Source organism: Elephantulus edwardii, unplaced genomic scaffold, assembly GCF_000299155.1.
Source record: "Elephantulus edwardii isolate Elephantulus edwardi_28Jun2011 unplaced genomic scaffold, EleEdw1.0 scaffold00056, whole genome shotgun sequence".
NCBI classification, from domain to species: domain Eukaryota; kingdom Metazoa; phylum Chordata; class Mammalia; order Macroscelidea; family Macroscelididae; genus Elephantulus; species Elephantulus edwardii.
Genome location: NW_006399806.1, coordinates 12,211,491 through 12,225,402, shown reverse-complemented (window position 1 = coordinate 12,225,402; position 13,912 = coordinate 12,211,491).

The window sequence follows — 13,912 nt, the reverse complement described above, 5'->3', positions numbered from 1 at the left end:
TTCCTTGTGGTAAAATGATTCTGTTTACTCTTTCCATCTTTTTTTAATGCATCCTAAATCATTCAATATTCTTTCCAAATGAGAATCTCAGAACACTTGATTGTGCTTATGTGAAACATATACTTGGACCAGGAGACAGTCATCAGAACAGAGCTAGGAAACATTGCATGGTTCAAAATTGGGAAGGGTGTACGCTAGGGATGTGCCCTATCTCTTTAACTTCTCAATCTATATGTAGAACAGATTATACTGGAGGCTGCACTCCATGAGGAGAAATGTGACATCAGGATTAGAGGTAGACTTATCAACAGTCTGTGTTTGCAGATGAAATAACTCTGCTTGCTGAAGCTGAGGAGGATCTGAATCACTTGCTGCAGAAGGTCAAGGACTACAGCCTTCAATATGGATTGAAGCTCAATATCAAAAAAACAAAGATTCTCACCACTGGCCAATTGGCAGCATCAGGATAGATGTTGAAGAGATAGAGATTGTTAACAGCTTTAGTGAGCTTGGCTCCACAATCAACACTTTTGGTACCAGCAGCCAGGAAATAAAAAGAATTGCAATGGGAAAGTATGCTGTCAGAAACCTCTCTAAAGACTAAAGAGCAATAATGCCAGTCTGGAGAGTTAGGTGACCCTGACACAGGCCATAGTCTTTGCTATGACTTGCTAAGCATACCATATACCTGACCATATACTTAGTTCAGTGAAGATACTATATACAACATAAGAACTCTAATTTAGGCTGTTATGCATGGAATATTTCGCCATCATCTCTCTCTCTCTGTATATATATCTCTATCTATCTATCTATCTATCTATCTATCTATCTATCTTTATTGTTGTTGTTATTGTTGATTGCTGTTAGTTGAGCATGACTCATTGCGACTCCATAAACAAAAGACCTGAAGCCTTTCTAAAACTATCGTCGTTTCTCAAAGTTCATAGAGTTTTCAGAAGCATATTGTTTAGGAAGTGGATGCCACTCCTGTTTCCAAACCTGTCTTAAACGGAAGCTCCACCAAATACTATCCACTGTTAGTAACTGTTATGGCATTTGATACCCCAATGGCACACAAGCATCACAGCAAACCCAGGTTGCCTAAGTACAGGAAATGGACAGAAGAGTGTTGTACCATTTAGAAGTGTTCCTCCAAAATATAATAAAAATATGGAACACTTCACAATTTTGTGTGTCATCCTTGCACAGGAGCCATTCTAATCTTCTCTGTTTTGTTCCAATTAAAAGTCAGATTATATGGAACTATGGTAGAATATAGCCTTTATTTTCCTTAGTTGTTTGTTGATTCTATGCCTATTTTTCCATTATACAGATTATATCTAATTTATTATTCTGACCTAAGTAGAACAATTTCATGGTTGTATCCATCATCAAAATTCTTGCTTATATGTAAAAACCAATTTGAGAATCCTGCTTTCATGAGTTCTCCTCCTAATTGTTTATTTGGGAACAGATGTTACAAAAAAAAGTATGTTTATTTACTAGCACATTTTAAACTGTATCTTTCCATATTTATATCCCAACACTTCTAGGAAGATCTTGTTGTTTCATCTTCCCTGGGTATCAAAAGAAAACATTAAATGTTGTGTTTAATGATCTTCAAAATCTTTTGATTTCTTTTCCTCTCTCCTCCTCTGCCCTGCATACATGAAAGAGAATAGGGAATTTTTACCAAATTTGTACCTGAAAAATTAGCTACAGAATGTGACATATTATTGGGGTAGTTCTTCTGGGCCTCTTCATTGTTAAATAATTTTTATTGAATGATTTTGACAATACAGTTCTCTTGTTGGCCATCTGCTTTTCTCTTAGAATACTGTTTCACTAAGTATCTATGTAACATTCCTTGACTTCTATATCAAGCTTGCCACCTATCATTATATTGTCATTCATTTAGCATTAGACTGTTAAATGCCACCAGCTTTTCTCATTAATTTAAGTTTGATAGTTTTTCTAGTCATTGACACATTAGGAGTATAAAACAATAAAGAAAATCGATAAAAGTCAATTTAAAATTTAAAAAGGCAGAAACTCTAGAAAATATGACCTAAAACACACACACACACAACCCACACACACAATACCCCAGTAGATTAGAAAGATGTAAAATAAATATAGTACCTTGAAAAGCAAAATATGGACACAAACACACACACACACACCCACACACACACACACACACAAAGAGACGGAGGAGGGGTAGATAATTGAGGTGTAGGGATGTAGGAAAGGAGAAAAAAAAGGGACAATTATTATTTTTAAGAGCTTATTTACCTTTGAGAAATTAAAAATCATTTAAGATAAAAATATCATAGAAGAAACTTGTATTATTGTCAAACAAAAGCAAGTCTATGAATAATAAAAAAAGCAGAGCTATGAATAATAAGACAATCTAGTTCCTGTTTATGTAAGTCACCTAGAAATTCCACTGAAATTGTATGTGGCTTTTGAAGAACTAGAATGAAGAAGATAAGTTGGTAAAGGTCACATCCTATCACAAGGTGCAACTTGAGCAACTTTTTATGAGCAAGTAAAATAATATAAACCTTATTCAGTGTAGAAAAGATTCCTTTTACTACTACTTCTTTGAGTTTTTATTCATCGTTTGTGTCAGAGTTTCTACCATTGTAAGACTCTGGGTCAGAAACATTAAGACACCTGCACCCTACCAAAGAAGGAGTTAGTTATATTATTTTAAATTCTCACTCTGTCTTCTCATGGAAATTTTGCTTCACCAGTCCATGTTGTTTTAAACACAAGTTTGAGTTTTTTGATATCATAAACTTACAAGTGTTTAATTCTGAGAGGCAAACTTAAAAGAAATTCTATCTATCTATCTATCTATCTATCTATCTATCTATCTATCTATATCTGTGTTATCTTTTTCTTATCTTTATCTATCTTTCTTGAGAAGGGACATGTATGGAATACTCAGATTACTCATAGCTTTATTTTCATCCCAAATAGGTGTCAGCATAGAATGTGCCAGATGAGCCTCAGCCTTCCTGCTGACCTCAAGTCAAATGTTAATTGAATTTGGATGAACACTCTTTCAAGTGGTACAGCAGTGGTCTATTTTTCTACTGAAATAATTTAGAGTTTCTACAATGATGGACAATTGTGCCACAGATGTATCGAACTCCAAATTGGCTACTCATCATGGGTAGTGTTTGTTGGAGCTCCCAGACTGATTCAGGTTTGGAAGCAGAAGTGGCATCGACTTCCTAAACCACATGCCTCTGGAAAGTCTATAAACTTGGAGAAATGATGATAGATTGTTACAGAAAAGCTTCAAGCCTTATGTTCATCAGGTGTGAGTGTGTGTGTGTGTGTGTGTATCTAGAGAGAAAGAGAGAGAGAGGACCCTTGTATTTAAATGTTGATTGGGCCCAAGGGTCTAATGTTATTATCTTGGAGGAACATTCTTCCAAGTTGCATAGCACTCTTCTGTCAATTTGCTGTACTGTGGTGATCTGGATTTGCTGTGAAGATGAACTTTATGCTACTGGGGGTCAAATCCCGCAATGTCAGGCTGCCCATGGTGGACAGCGTTTGTTGGAGCTCCCAGCTTAAGTCCGGTTTAGAAGCAAGAGTGGCATTCACTTCCTAAACCTCATGCCTCTGGAAACTCTATGAACCTGGAGAAACGATGATAACTATAGTAAGTTTTCAGGCCTTTGTTTCATAGTGTCGCTATGAGTCATGCTTGACTCGATGGCAATCAAAAACAACAAATATGTGTGTGTGTGTGTGTGTACACACACTTTAAAAACAGTGAATAACAGCAGAATTTATTATGGTTACTGACTTTTCTGTATTATTACTTTCATTGTAAAATTAAAATCAAGTTGTAACTGGATTGGCATTGCATTTCTGAGGCTTTAATTACACTGCAAAAAACTGATCATCTTCTCATTTTAAATGACTGATGATTCAAATTTCCAGAGAGGCTTGGCCTTTGTGTTAACACTGAAACTCTCTGGTGGACTGTGCTGCCAGATTATGGTTATTGCTGATAAGTACCATCGAGTCAGAATACACTTATAGCTGATGCGCCACTAGATTTTTAGAGGCAATAACTTCTCAAGAGAAGACTGTCTTTTTCCTGAGGATCAGATGGTGCATTGAATCCCTTCCCTTACTTTAGGATTGACAGCACAATTCTTTACCACTAAGAAACCAGTTCATACCAAATGGTAAAATAGCAACTGATAACATTTTCTGAATGCTCATTATATGCCAGTAAAATTTGTGGAGTTTATTGTTCAAAATGACTTTGTAGTCATTGAATTTGACTTTGCCGTATGGATGGGTGAGAATATGCGAATAGAGCATGTTAGCCTATCCACAAGTGTGTTGGCTAATCTCACCAGTTTATAAGGTGATTGGCTAGGCTCTATTAAGTTGAACAGATCTAACAGCAGCAGCAGGTCTTCCTCACCAGAAAAGAAGATGCAAGAGAATGTAGAATATCCTTCAGGTCCTGAAATTCTTGTACCAGCAGCAGCAGCAGCTATGGACAAACCAGAAAATCATCATGGGGTGGCACCTTGGGTCTCATTATGCCCACAGTCAGAACCAGAGCAGAACTAAGAACATTTGCCCAAGTTTGTTTGACAATTAAGTGGAGGGAAAGTCAACATTGACAAGACTTCAAACTTTGTAACACTGGTATAAACGACAAGATTCAAGACTGAGGTGTCTGTGAGCAAATTTAGAAAGGTATCCTGACCACATTCTGTTACTAACTCTAATTATAACTTTTTTTACTCCCCCAGTATAATTCTATGTAGTCTGTGAGTGATCGCATCAGATTTTAGACCCATTACAGCAGTAAGATCGGTGTTGATATTAGTAGAATTTGACATGAGAATGTGAGGGACATGTCTGACCTCCCAGGATGTGGCTTCTTTCACGTTTTAGAATTATTGTAGTCTGTATTTTTAGTCAATATCTTTTGAGATGTTGTTGTTGTTATGTGGCGTCGAGTCGCTTGTGACTCATAGCAACGCTATGTACAACAGCCCTAAACTCTGCTCTGTCCTGTGCTAATCGCACTGTCTCTGACACTCCCTTCCTGATTCCCAGTCATTGAATCAATCCACCTCATAGAGGGCCTTCCCCTCCTGTGCTGTCCCTCCACCCTCCCAAGCATGATGTCCTTCTCCAAGGACCGGTCTCTCCTCACAACATGTCCGAAGTATGTTAGACGGAGCCTCAGAATCCTTGCCTCCAAGGAGCTGCCCGGTTTAACCCTTTCCAGAATGAATCTGTTTGTTTCCCTAGCAGTCCATGGTACTCTCAATACTCTTCTCCATTACCACAGCTCAAAGGCATCAATTCTCCTTCTACCCTCCTTGGTCATTGTCTAACTCTCTGATGCACAACAAGTGATTGCAAAGACCATGGCCTGTATCAGATGCACCTTAGTCTCCAGAGAGACACCATTGCTCTTCAGTACTTTGGAGAGGTCCCTAACAGCAGACATTCCCATGGCAATACACCTTTTAATTTCCTGGCTACTGGTGCCAAGAGTGTTGACTGTGGAGCCAAGCAAACTAAAGCTGTGTACAATCTCAATCTCTTCACCATCCATCCTGATGCTGCCAATTGACCCAGTGGTGAGAATCTTTGTCTTCTTAACATTGAGCCTCAATCCATATTGGAGGCTGCAGTCCTTGACCCTCTGCAGCAAACGCTTCCGGTCCTCCTCAATTTTAGCAAGCAGGGTTGTGTCATCTGCATAATGCAGATTGTTGATAGATCTTCCACCAATCTTGACCCCACATTTCTCCTCATAGAGCCCAGCCTCCTAGATAATCTGTTCTGCAAACAGGTTGAAAAGGTATGGAGATAGGACACATCCCTGGCGTACGCCCTTCCCAATTTTGAACCATGCAATATTTCCTTGAACAATCAAGTGTTCTGAGATTACCATTCTTCTCAGAGTCAGTCACAGAAGTCCAAGTTGGGTTTAGAAGGGGTCGTGGTACTAGGGATATTATAGCTGATGTTAGATGGATCTTAGCTGAAAGTGGGGAATACCAGAGGAATGTGTATCTGTATTTCATTGACTGTGTTGGACTGTGTGGATCATAACAAACTGTGGTGGCCTCTTTTGAGATATGAGTTATTAAAGAATCAAATAAAATAGATATGGGATATAATGTATATCAAGGTTCCTGAGACAAAGACTTTCCTCAAAAGTTATCTGAGAGATAAAGGTTTCCCTAGAACCAGTTCTTTAAATTCAGACATGTCATTTTAGGTGCTGTCAAGACAAGTATGACCCATAGTGACTCCTTGAACATCTGAGTTCAACCTTGCCCTACCCTGTGCCATCTTCAAAATTTCTGACAGACTCAAGCCCATTGCCACAGTCACAAAGTGAACACACCTAGTTGAGAGTCTTCCTTCCTGTATTTTGCTTGTCCTTCTTCTGGGGCCCAACACAATGCAAAAATAAACTTTTGTTTATTGAAGCATAAATCTCATCGTTGTGCCCTTTCTTTTATAAAATTAGATAACCAACAGACGATGATTTTTCCAAAAAGATCATAATCCTCATAATGAAATTATTACCTTTCATTTTCTCCATATTTTCATTCAAATAGATATTGTGGTTTTTGTTTGGTATTTCCTAACATCTTCATGAATGACAAAAGTAAACGTTTTTTTCTGTAACATCCCCACAATTATTACAATATTACCATCACTCTGTCAAATCTGTCACCTTGAGGAATATTATCTTACCCCTAACCTTCTGTTCTAGTAAATGTAATGTCCACATTCCATTATTGATTCTTCCAGATAACGTGCATAAAACATGTGAGGCAAAAGCTTATCCTTCCGCCTTCTGGCTACCTTCTTTTATCAGAGTTTTGTTTGTTCTTTTTTTAAATCCACAGTGTACTTAATACTCTCTGCCAATAATGTGTTTCATATTTATTAATTCTTCTTAGATCTTCCTCATTTGCTATCTAGCTATCAGATACCAGATGGAGTAGAAATTTTTCAGTGTTAGGAGAATATAAAGAAGAAAGGTGTAAGTAAAGAAAAGGAGGGAGGAAGAAGAAGAAAATAGAAAGAAGAAACAAAGTGTAAAAGGAGTAATTGACACATGGGGGTGACCATATCTGACCTTTACCAATTTCACAAGGGGGAACTCTCCTCATTAACAATATGAACAGCACAAAACCAGTCCCCATGAGATTGACATATGCCCCATGATTCTGCACCTCTTTCTATACATCCCAACACTTATCTTACTGCTTTACTGGCTCCAAAATCCAATGTGATAGATCAAAGAGCACTTATAGTCATATTGGGGAAATTAAAAAAAATATATAATCCAGGTTAGTAGCAGAATACAGTCAGAACAGCTTCCAAAATGTGCTCAAAATTGCCTTAACATTGAGCCCCTTGGTTTTAGGCTGGTGTTACAAAATTTTCTGTCCTGTCAATATTGTCTTCCATTTCCAATTTGGGCAAAAGTCTCTTAGCTCTGGCTCAATGGCATAGCAGTCCCTAGGTCCATTCTATCTCATGTAAGTTCTCTGGTTCTCTGCTGTGGCCGCTGTTGCTATTGCTGCCATAGGCCCTAGTCTGACTGCTGGAAGAATCTCTGTCCTGAAGGACACATAACATTCTCTTGATTCTTTTTGAGGTGAGGTTTCTCCTTTCCTGCTGCTAAATATTGCTCAGTTCAATTGTAAGACTGGCCAATCCCCTTGTGGATTGGTGAGACTAGCAAATCAGCTTTTGGATAGGCTAACATATCATATTCACGTATATCTAATTACCTACATGGTGAAGTCTAACACAATGCTAGTAAAGAGGTTTTGAACACTAACCTCTTAATATGATAGAAATAGAGAAGGGAAAAATGTAAAAAGGGCAAAATATAGAAAATAGAAAAATATTTATAAACCCTTTGTGCTTACAGTTACTTAACGAAAAGAAAGACAATGTATTTAGAAAGCAAACAACTGAATTTCTTTCTTACAGTTGTGACCCTAATATAGATAATCTATGTTTTGTTGTATCTGATTCACTCCTTGCAATCAAGTTGGAACTGACTCATACCTGACACTCTTCAGGGTTTCTCAGGCTGCCTTGAACCAGATGAGGAAGAGAACTTTTTAATGGGGACATATGATTGGGTGTTATTGTCATGACAGGAGTCCAGAATGATGGCTGCACAGTGGAGTGGACTTGGGGAGAGGGATTACATAATAATGAAAGAGTTTTTCTTTTACTTTTCAAGGAGAAGGGTGAATTGGGGGGCATGGAGAAAAGTGCAACAACGAATGACTGGAAACCCTAAGTCTCCATAGACTTTCATTAAAATTAATAAAAAAAATTGTATTAGAGGAGAATCATCCATTTTTAATCTCTCAGAGTGTCTGATATCATTGAACCACCAGAGAGATATGGCTTTCAAGTTAACTGAATTGATACAGTATTGTTCTACATAATATAGTTATATTGTTGTTGTTTTTATTTATAGTTTGCGCTTGGAAATATACAATTTGTTTTCTGTATTACCTAATAAATTAACTCTTCTCTAAATAAAGAGCTCTGGTGGTCTAGTGGTAAGGAGTTGCACTGCTAACCCAAAAGCACAAAGTGAATTTATGAGCTACTCCATGGAAGATATGTAGAAGATCACCTCCTATGAGACGTACAACCCCTGAAAAAATCCTGGATGATCAGTTATCAATTGATTCTGACTTGATGGCACACAACAGCAACAGTTTATTATTATATTTAAAATTGAATTTAATAACCAAAATCTAAGCTAAAATTTAAAAATCTTAAGTTTAATAACATAAATAGTTAATATTAATGTTATTTTTTTGTCCTTTAAAATTATGGATTTTACATGGACCTAACTAGTATTAAATTAAAGCCATAATATTAATAATTATAAGTGGGGAAAGTTCTGAGGAATGGAAATATTTCTTTTCTGAGTATTATATTAGGAATTACAATGTTTTCTTGATTCTATATTTTTAATGAAGAATCTCATCCAGTGACCTCTAATAATTCAGGTATCACCAACTTATAATGGTTATGCAATTTAGAAAATACAAATTTATTGACATGGTTTTGATCTTAGTTCCTTTACAACAACAATAACTTTACTATGAGTGAATTTCATGAAAACACACATTTCATTGGAATATTGAGCTTCCTTTGAAGCAAAGATAATAAAGATAGCTCCACAAAGATCACCTGAGAACAGGTACTGAATGCTTTTCAAAGCTACTTCACAACATAAACTGTTTAAATGTCTTCAGGAAAGAATTATTAGAGAAAACTCCTCCGGTGCTATTAAGTGCCTCTGAAACCCTGCAGGAGGTGCAGCTTTGTGTCGATTCTGACCAGATGGTAAACAACAACGAACAACAATATTAACAGATAAGGTTTGCTCCCGTGTGTGTGTGTGTGCGCGCACACACACACACACACACAGAGTTGTGATTATAAAGTTTTTTCCTTCACAAAATAAGTAGACAAGTAAAACCCCAAATTCTAGACCTGATGCCATAGAGTTGATTTTTGACTAACAGATGTTAAGATCGCAGATGTTTTTATAATTTCAGTTTTTTTTAAGGGTGTCGGGTTTTCTTGCTGTTCTTTTTCAATTTGCTGGAGATATTGGGTTAGAGAGTCAATAGTCTGTTTTTCCTGTCTTTTGATGTGTTTGCTTATTGCTATAAGTTGACCTCTGATTACTGCTTTGGCTGCTTCCCAGAGGTTTTGGCAAGTGGTGTTCTCATTGTCATTAGTTTCAAGAAACTTTTTAATTTCATTTTTTATTTCTTCTACTACCCAGTCATGTTCAAGCAAGGTGTTGTTCAGCTTCCAAATGTATGGTTTTTTCTCCTTTATCATCCTATTATTAATTTCTAATTTTGTGGCATTATGGTCTGAAAAGATGGTTTGTATTATTTCTACATTTTTTAATCTACTGATGCTTGCCTTGTGACCTAGAATGTGATCTATTCTAGAGAATGTTCCATGCACTTTGGAGAAGAAGGTATACTGCGCTTTTTTGGGGTGCATTAGTCTATAGATATCTATGAGGTCAAGTTGGTTTATTGTGTGATTTAATTCTTCAGTATCTCTGTTGAGTTTTTTTCTGGTAGTTCTATCTTTTCTTGAGAGGGGTGTATTGAGGTCTCCCAGCACTATAGTAGTGCTGTCGATTTCCTCTTTCAGTTTTGTTAATGTTTTCTAAGTATGTCATTCTTTACAGGAATAGACCATCTCAGCCTTCTTTTGTGGGTGGCTGTGTGTTCTAACAGAAAACCTTTAAGTTAGAAGCCAAATTCATCAGCCATTGTATCACTCAATAGGAAAAGCGAGGTTTTGGTTTTTCAAGATAAATGGAAAGAAATATAACTTGTAATTACAATAGTATATATCTTTTCTTCACAGGTGACATCAAAAGACTGCCATTTAGTACCATTCAGGATCTACTAAGCATCATTTTGGCATAAATATTGCAAAAGGATTACTTGACAGAAACCTGTTTCTTTTTCTGAAGAACGTATTTGGACACAATTTTCAGGAAGCAGGTACAGTGGGGTTTTTGCTAATTAAATTGTCTTTCAAATAGAAAAAAAAATAATAATGTTGGAGAAAAAAAATATACTGACAGAAAAAAGAACAATACTCTCTCTGTGTCATTTATGAAGTTCCTCATTCAATAATTTAAATGTAAACTGTTAAACAGGCTGCCCTCCAAATCATCAGTCAGGTTCTTCCTCCACAGATTCAACCAATCCAGGTCCAGAGATATTCAATTATGTGATCAAAACAAACCTTCAAAAACTAAGAGGTGCCATATGCATACCTTTCACATTATATTAAGGTAATAGGTAATTTTATATAGATGACTTGAGAACTTGTGGATTCTGTTAGAAGACTGATATGGGATATCCTGCATCCAAAACCTCTATGAAACTAGAGATAATCTAAATCTATACTCAGACTAACAGTAACAATGTGAGTATTGTTTTCTCTACAACTGATATATGAACATCTTTACCTCCCATTTTATATAAAACACTTTAAATAGCAATCACCAGACAACTTGCCAAATCAATTTCTGTACTAACCTATCAATTCTAGATTGCTATCACTGCTGGTATAAATTAAATGTAATTACATTAATTTGCTTTTACAACGTTGAAACTATTTATTTACAATGCTTGTGACATTGGAAAAAAAATAACTGTATCAAAGTAGGTGTAGGTAAGAGATCTTTGCAAACTCATTTCCAGATAGATGATGGATATGCAATTTAAATTTGTGATAAATGAATCACCAGATGGAGATAGAATAGAGTACATGTCTTTCCCATCTGTGAACTGGGGCATTTTATCAACCACTGACTGAATTCATTAATTTAATACAGTTAAGCAACACTCTAACTTTTGAGAAAAGATTTCTTGTCATCAATTAATAAATCTAGTTTTTAAGTTGAGTCCGTACAAGTTGTTTAGCTGTAGAGGGAACCTATAGGATCCAGTTTGGTTGAATAGAGTCTACTCTTGTTATGTCACTTTCGTTACTACTCTATTCAACTAATTGAAAAGCATATGGGGAGACTAGGAAGCAATTGAAACAAATGAGACAGATGGAGCACTCCAAAAAGACTTAAGTCAATTAGAATTGATGAATCTGATGAGAGTGGATTCACAGTGTCACTTTAAATAAAGCTTCATTTCATTCTTGCGCTTGCAACTCATCCGTCAGTACAACTACTAAAAACATACATGGAAGACTCAGACAATTTCATCTAGACACAATCAGCTAAATTCCCATCATATCAAGAGGGAACATATATTAAAAGGGATCCTGAGTTCAGCATCTGAGAATGAAATGTTTTACTTGGTAACTCTCAACCTTATCCACTAGGCACTGGCTCAGGTCCAAGTGAAAGCTTCATTCCATTAGAGAGGAATCTGAGTGGATACAAGTTCATAGACTTTTTCTCCCCAACACCATCTCATCATCTAATGAAAGAAAAGCTGTCTTTAGTATCAATATATTCAACTAGAGAGTCCCTTAGCTAATAAAAAGAAAGTAGTGTGTTCTCCCGATTAAAAAAAATAAGAAATTTCATTACATTTAGATTCTAAATAATCTTTAAATTGCCTAGAAATTTGCAAAGGTTTTTCATACACATCAGTTGCTAAATACTTGCTGTGAACTTTTAATAGGATTGCTATATGTTATACTTGCAACATGGAAACCAAAATTGAGAACATAAAGTAATGGGGAAAACTTCAGGTGGAAAACTCTTAGTGATTATTATAAAGAGTTTTCTTACTGACGAATGAACAAAATAGTTCCTCAGGGGTAGTATGACCAGGAAAAAAAGGTTAATGTGTATGAGAGTTTTTTAAATTATTATTTGGAAGGAAGCAAAAATCATTACTTCCAAAGTTATTATTAACCAATAGATATATTAATTAAGTTTGAGAGGGTTTTTAAACAAATAGCTATATTTCTGTCACATTTTAATAAAATTCTGCTTTAAATAAATGCATTTTAACCATTTTAGAAAAGGTTTTGAAATATTCTATAGAAAAATGTGCTTTGTAAAATATAAAATAATAAATCGACATAAAATCTAAACTTATAAAGTGATTGTTATGAAATATTGCTGTAAAATTTTTTAAACAGAATTGTTCTATCACCCTATTGTGAACATAATGGCCTAGTTCAAATCTGCTATTGAGAGATGCTTTTTCAACATCACTTCTACTACTAGAAATTATCTGTTTGAATTAAGGTGTCTCAGGTTAAGTTTCCTAAGAGTGTGGAAGAAAACAACTTTCTCAAGCAAAGGAAGCAAAAAGGAGGAAAATGGCAGCATTAAAATATGTGCCATAAAGTGCATGTTGCCGATTTTATTCATTGCCATTGAGCCAGTTCTGATTCACAGTAACCCATAAATGACAAAATATGACCCAATCCTAACCTTTTTCATGAACTTAGATAAATTTAAGTTCATAATGCTAATATTTAGAAGTTACATTCAAATATTGTACTTTGTATATTTAAAAATACTTAACACATGCAGTTTATATATTAAATAGTAGATCTATAGGGAAAAAACCTGAAATGGATGTCAGAAGAAACTCTAAAGCTTAAACTGGAACATTGAGAAGCCAATTCTAAAGGAAATCATGTCAAAGTGAAAGAGCTGAACAGGTGGTTTCAAAGGGCACCTAGGGAGGACAAGGCAACGTATTATAATAGAATGTGCAGAGAGCTGGAATTGGAGAATAAAAAAGGGAAGAACTCATTCTGCATTTCTCAAGCTGAAAAAACTAAAAAACAAATTTAGGTTTTGTGTCACAATGTTGAAAGATTCTATGGGCACCATATTTAATGACTCTGAAGGCATCAAAAGGAGATGGAGGGAATACACAGAGTCACTTTACTTGAAAGAATTGATTGACACTGAAAAATTTCAGGAAGTAGCATAGGAACAGGAGCCAATAGTAATTAAAGAAGAAATGGAAGCTTCACTGAAGGCATTGGAAAAAATAAGGCCCAAGGAATCAATGGTTTACCAATTGACTTGTTTCAATTAAAGTGAATTAAATTTAATTTATATTTCAATTAAAGTTCAGCCATGGATGCACTCACCAGTCTATGCCAGGAAATTTAGAGGATGCTTGGATAATGGATTGGAAGAGGTCCATATTTGTACTTATTCCCAAGAAGGATGATCCAATTGAATGTGTAAATTATCAAACAATGTGATTGATATCATATGGAATCAAAATACTGCTGAAGATCTTTAAAAAGAGAATTGCCCATCAACAAACGAATGGGTAGAGAAGCTGTGGTATATTCGCAC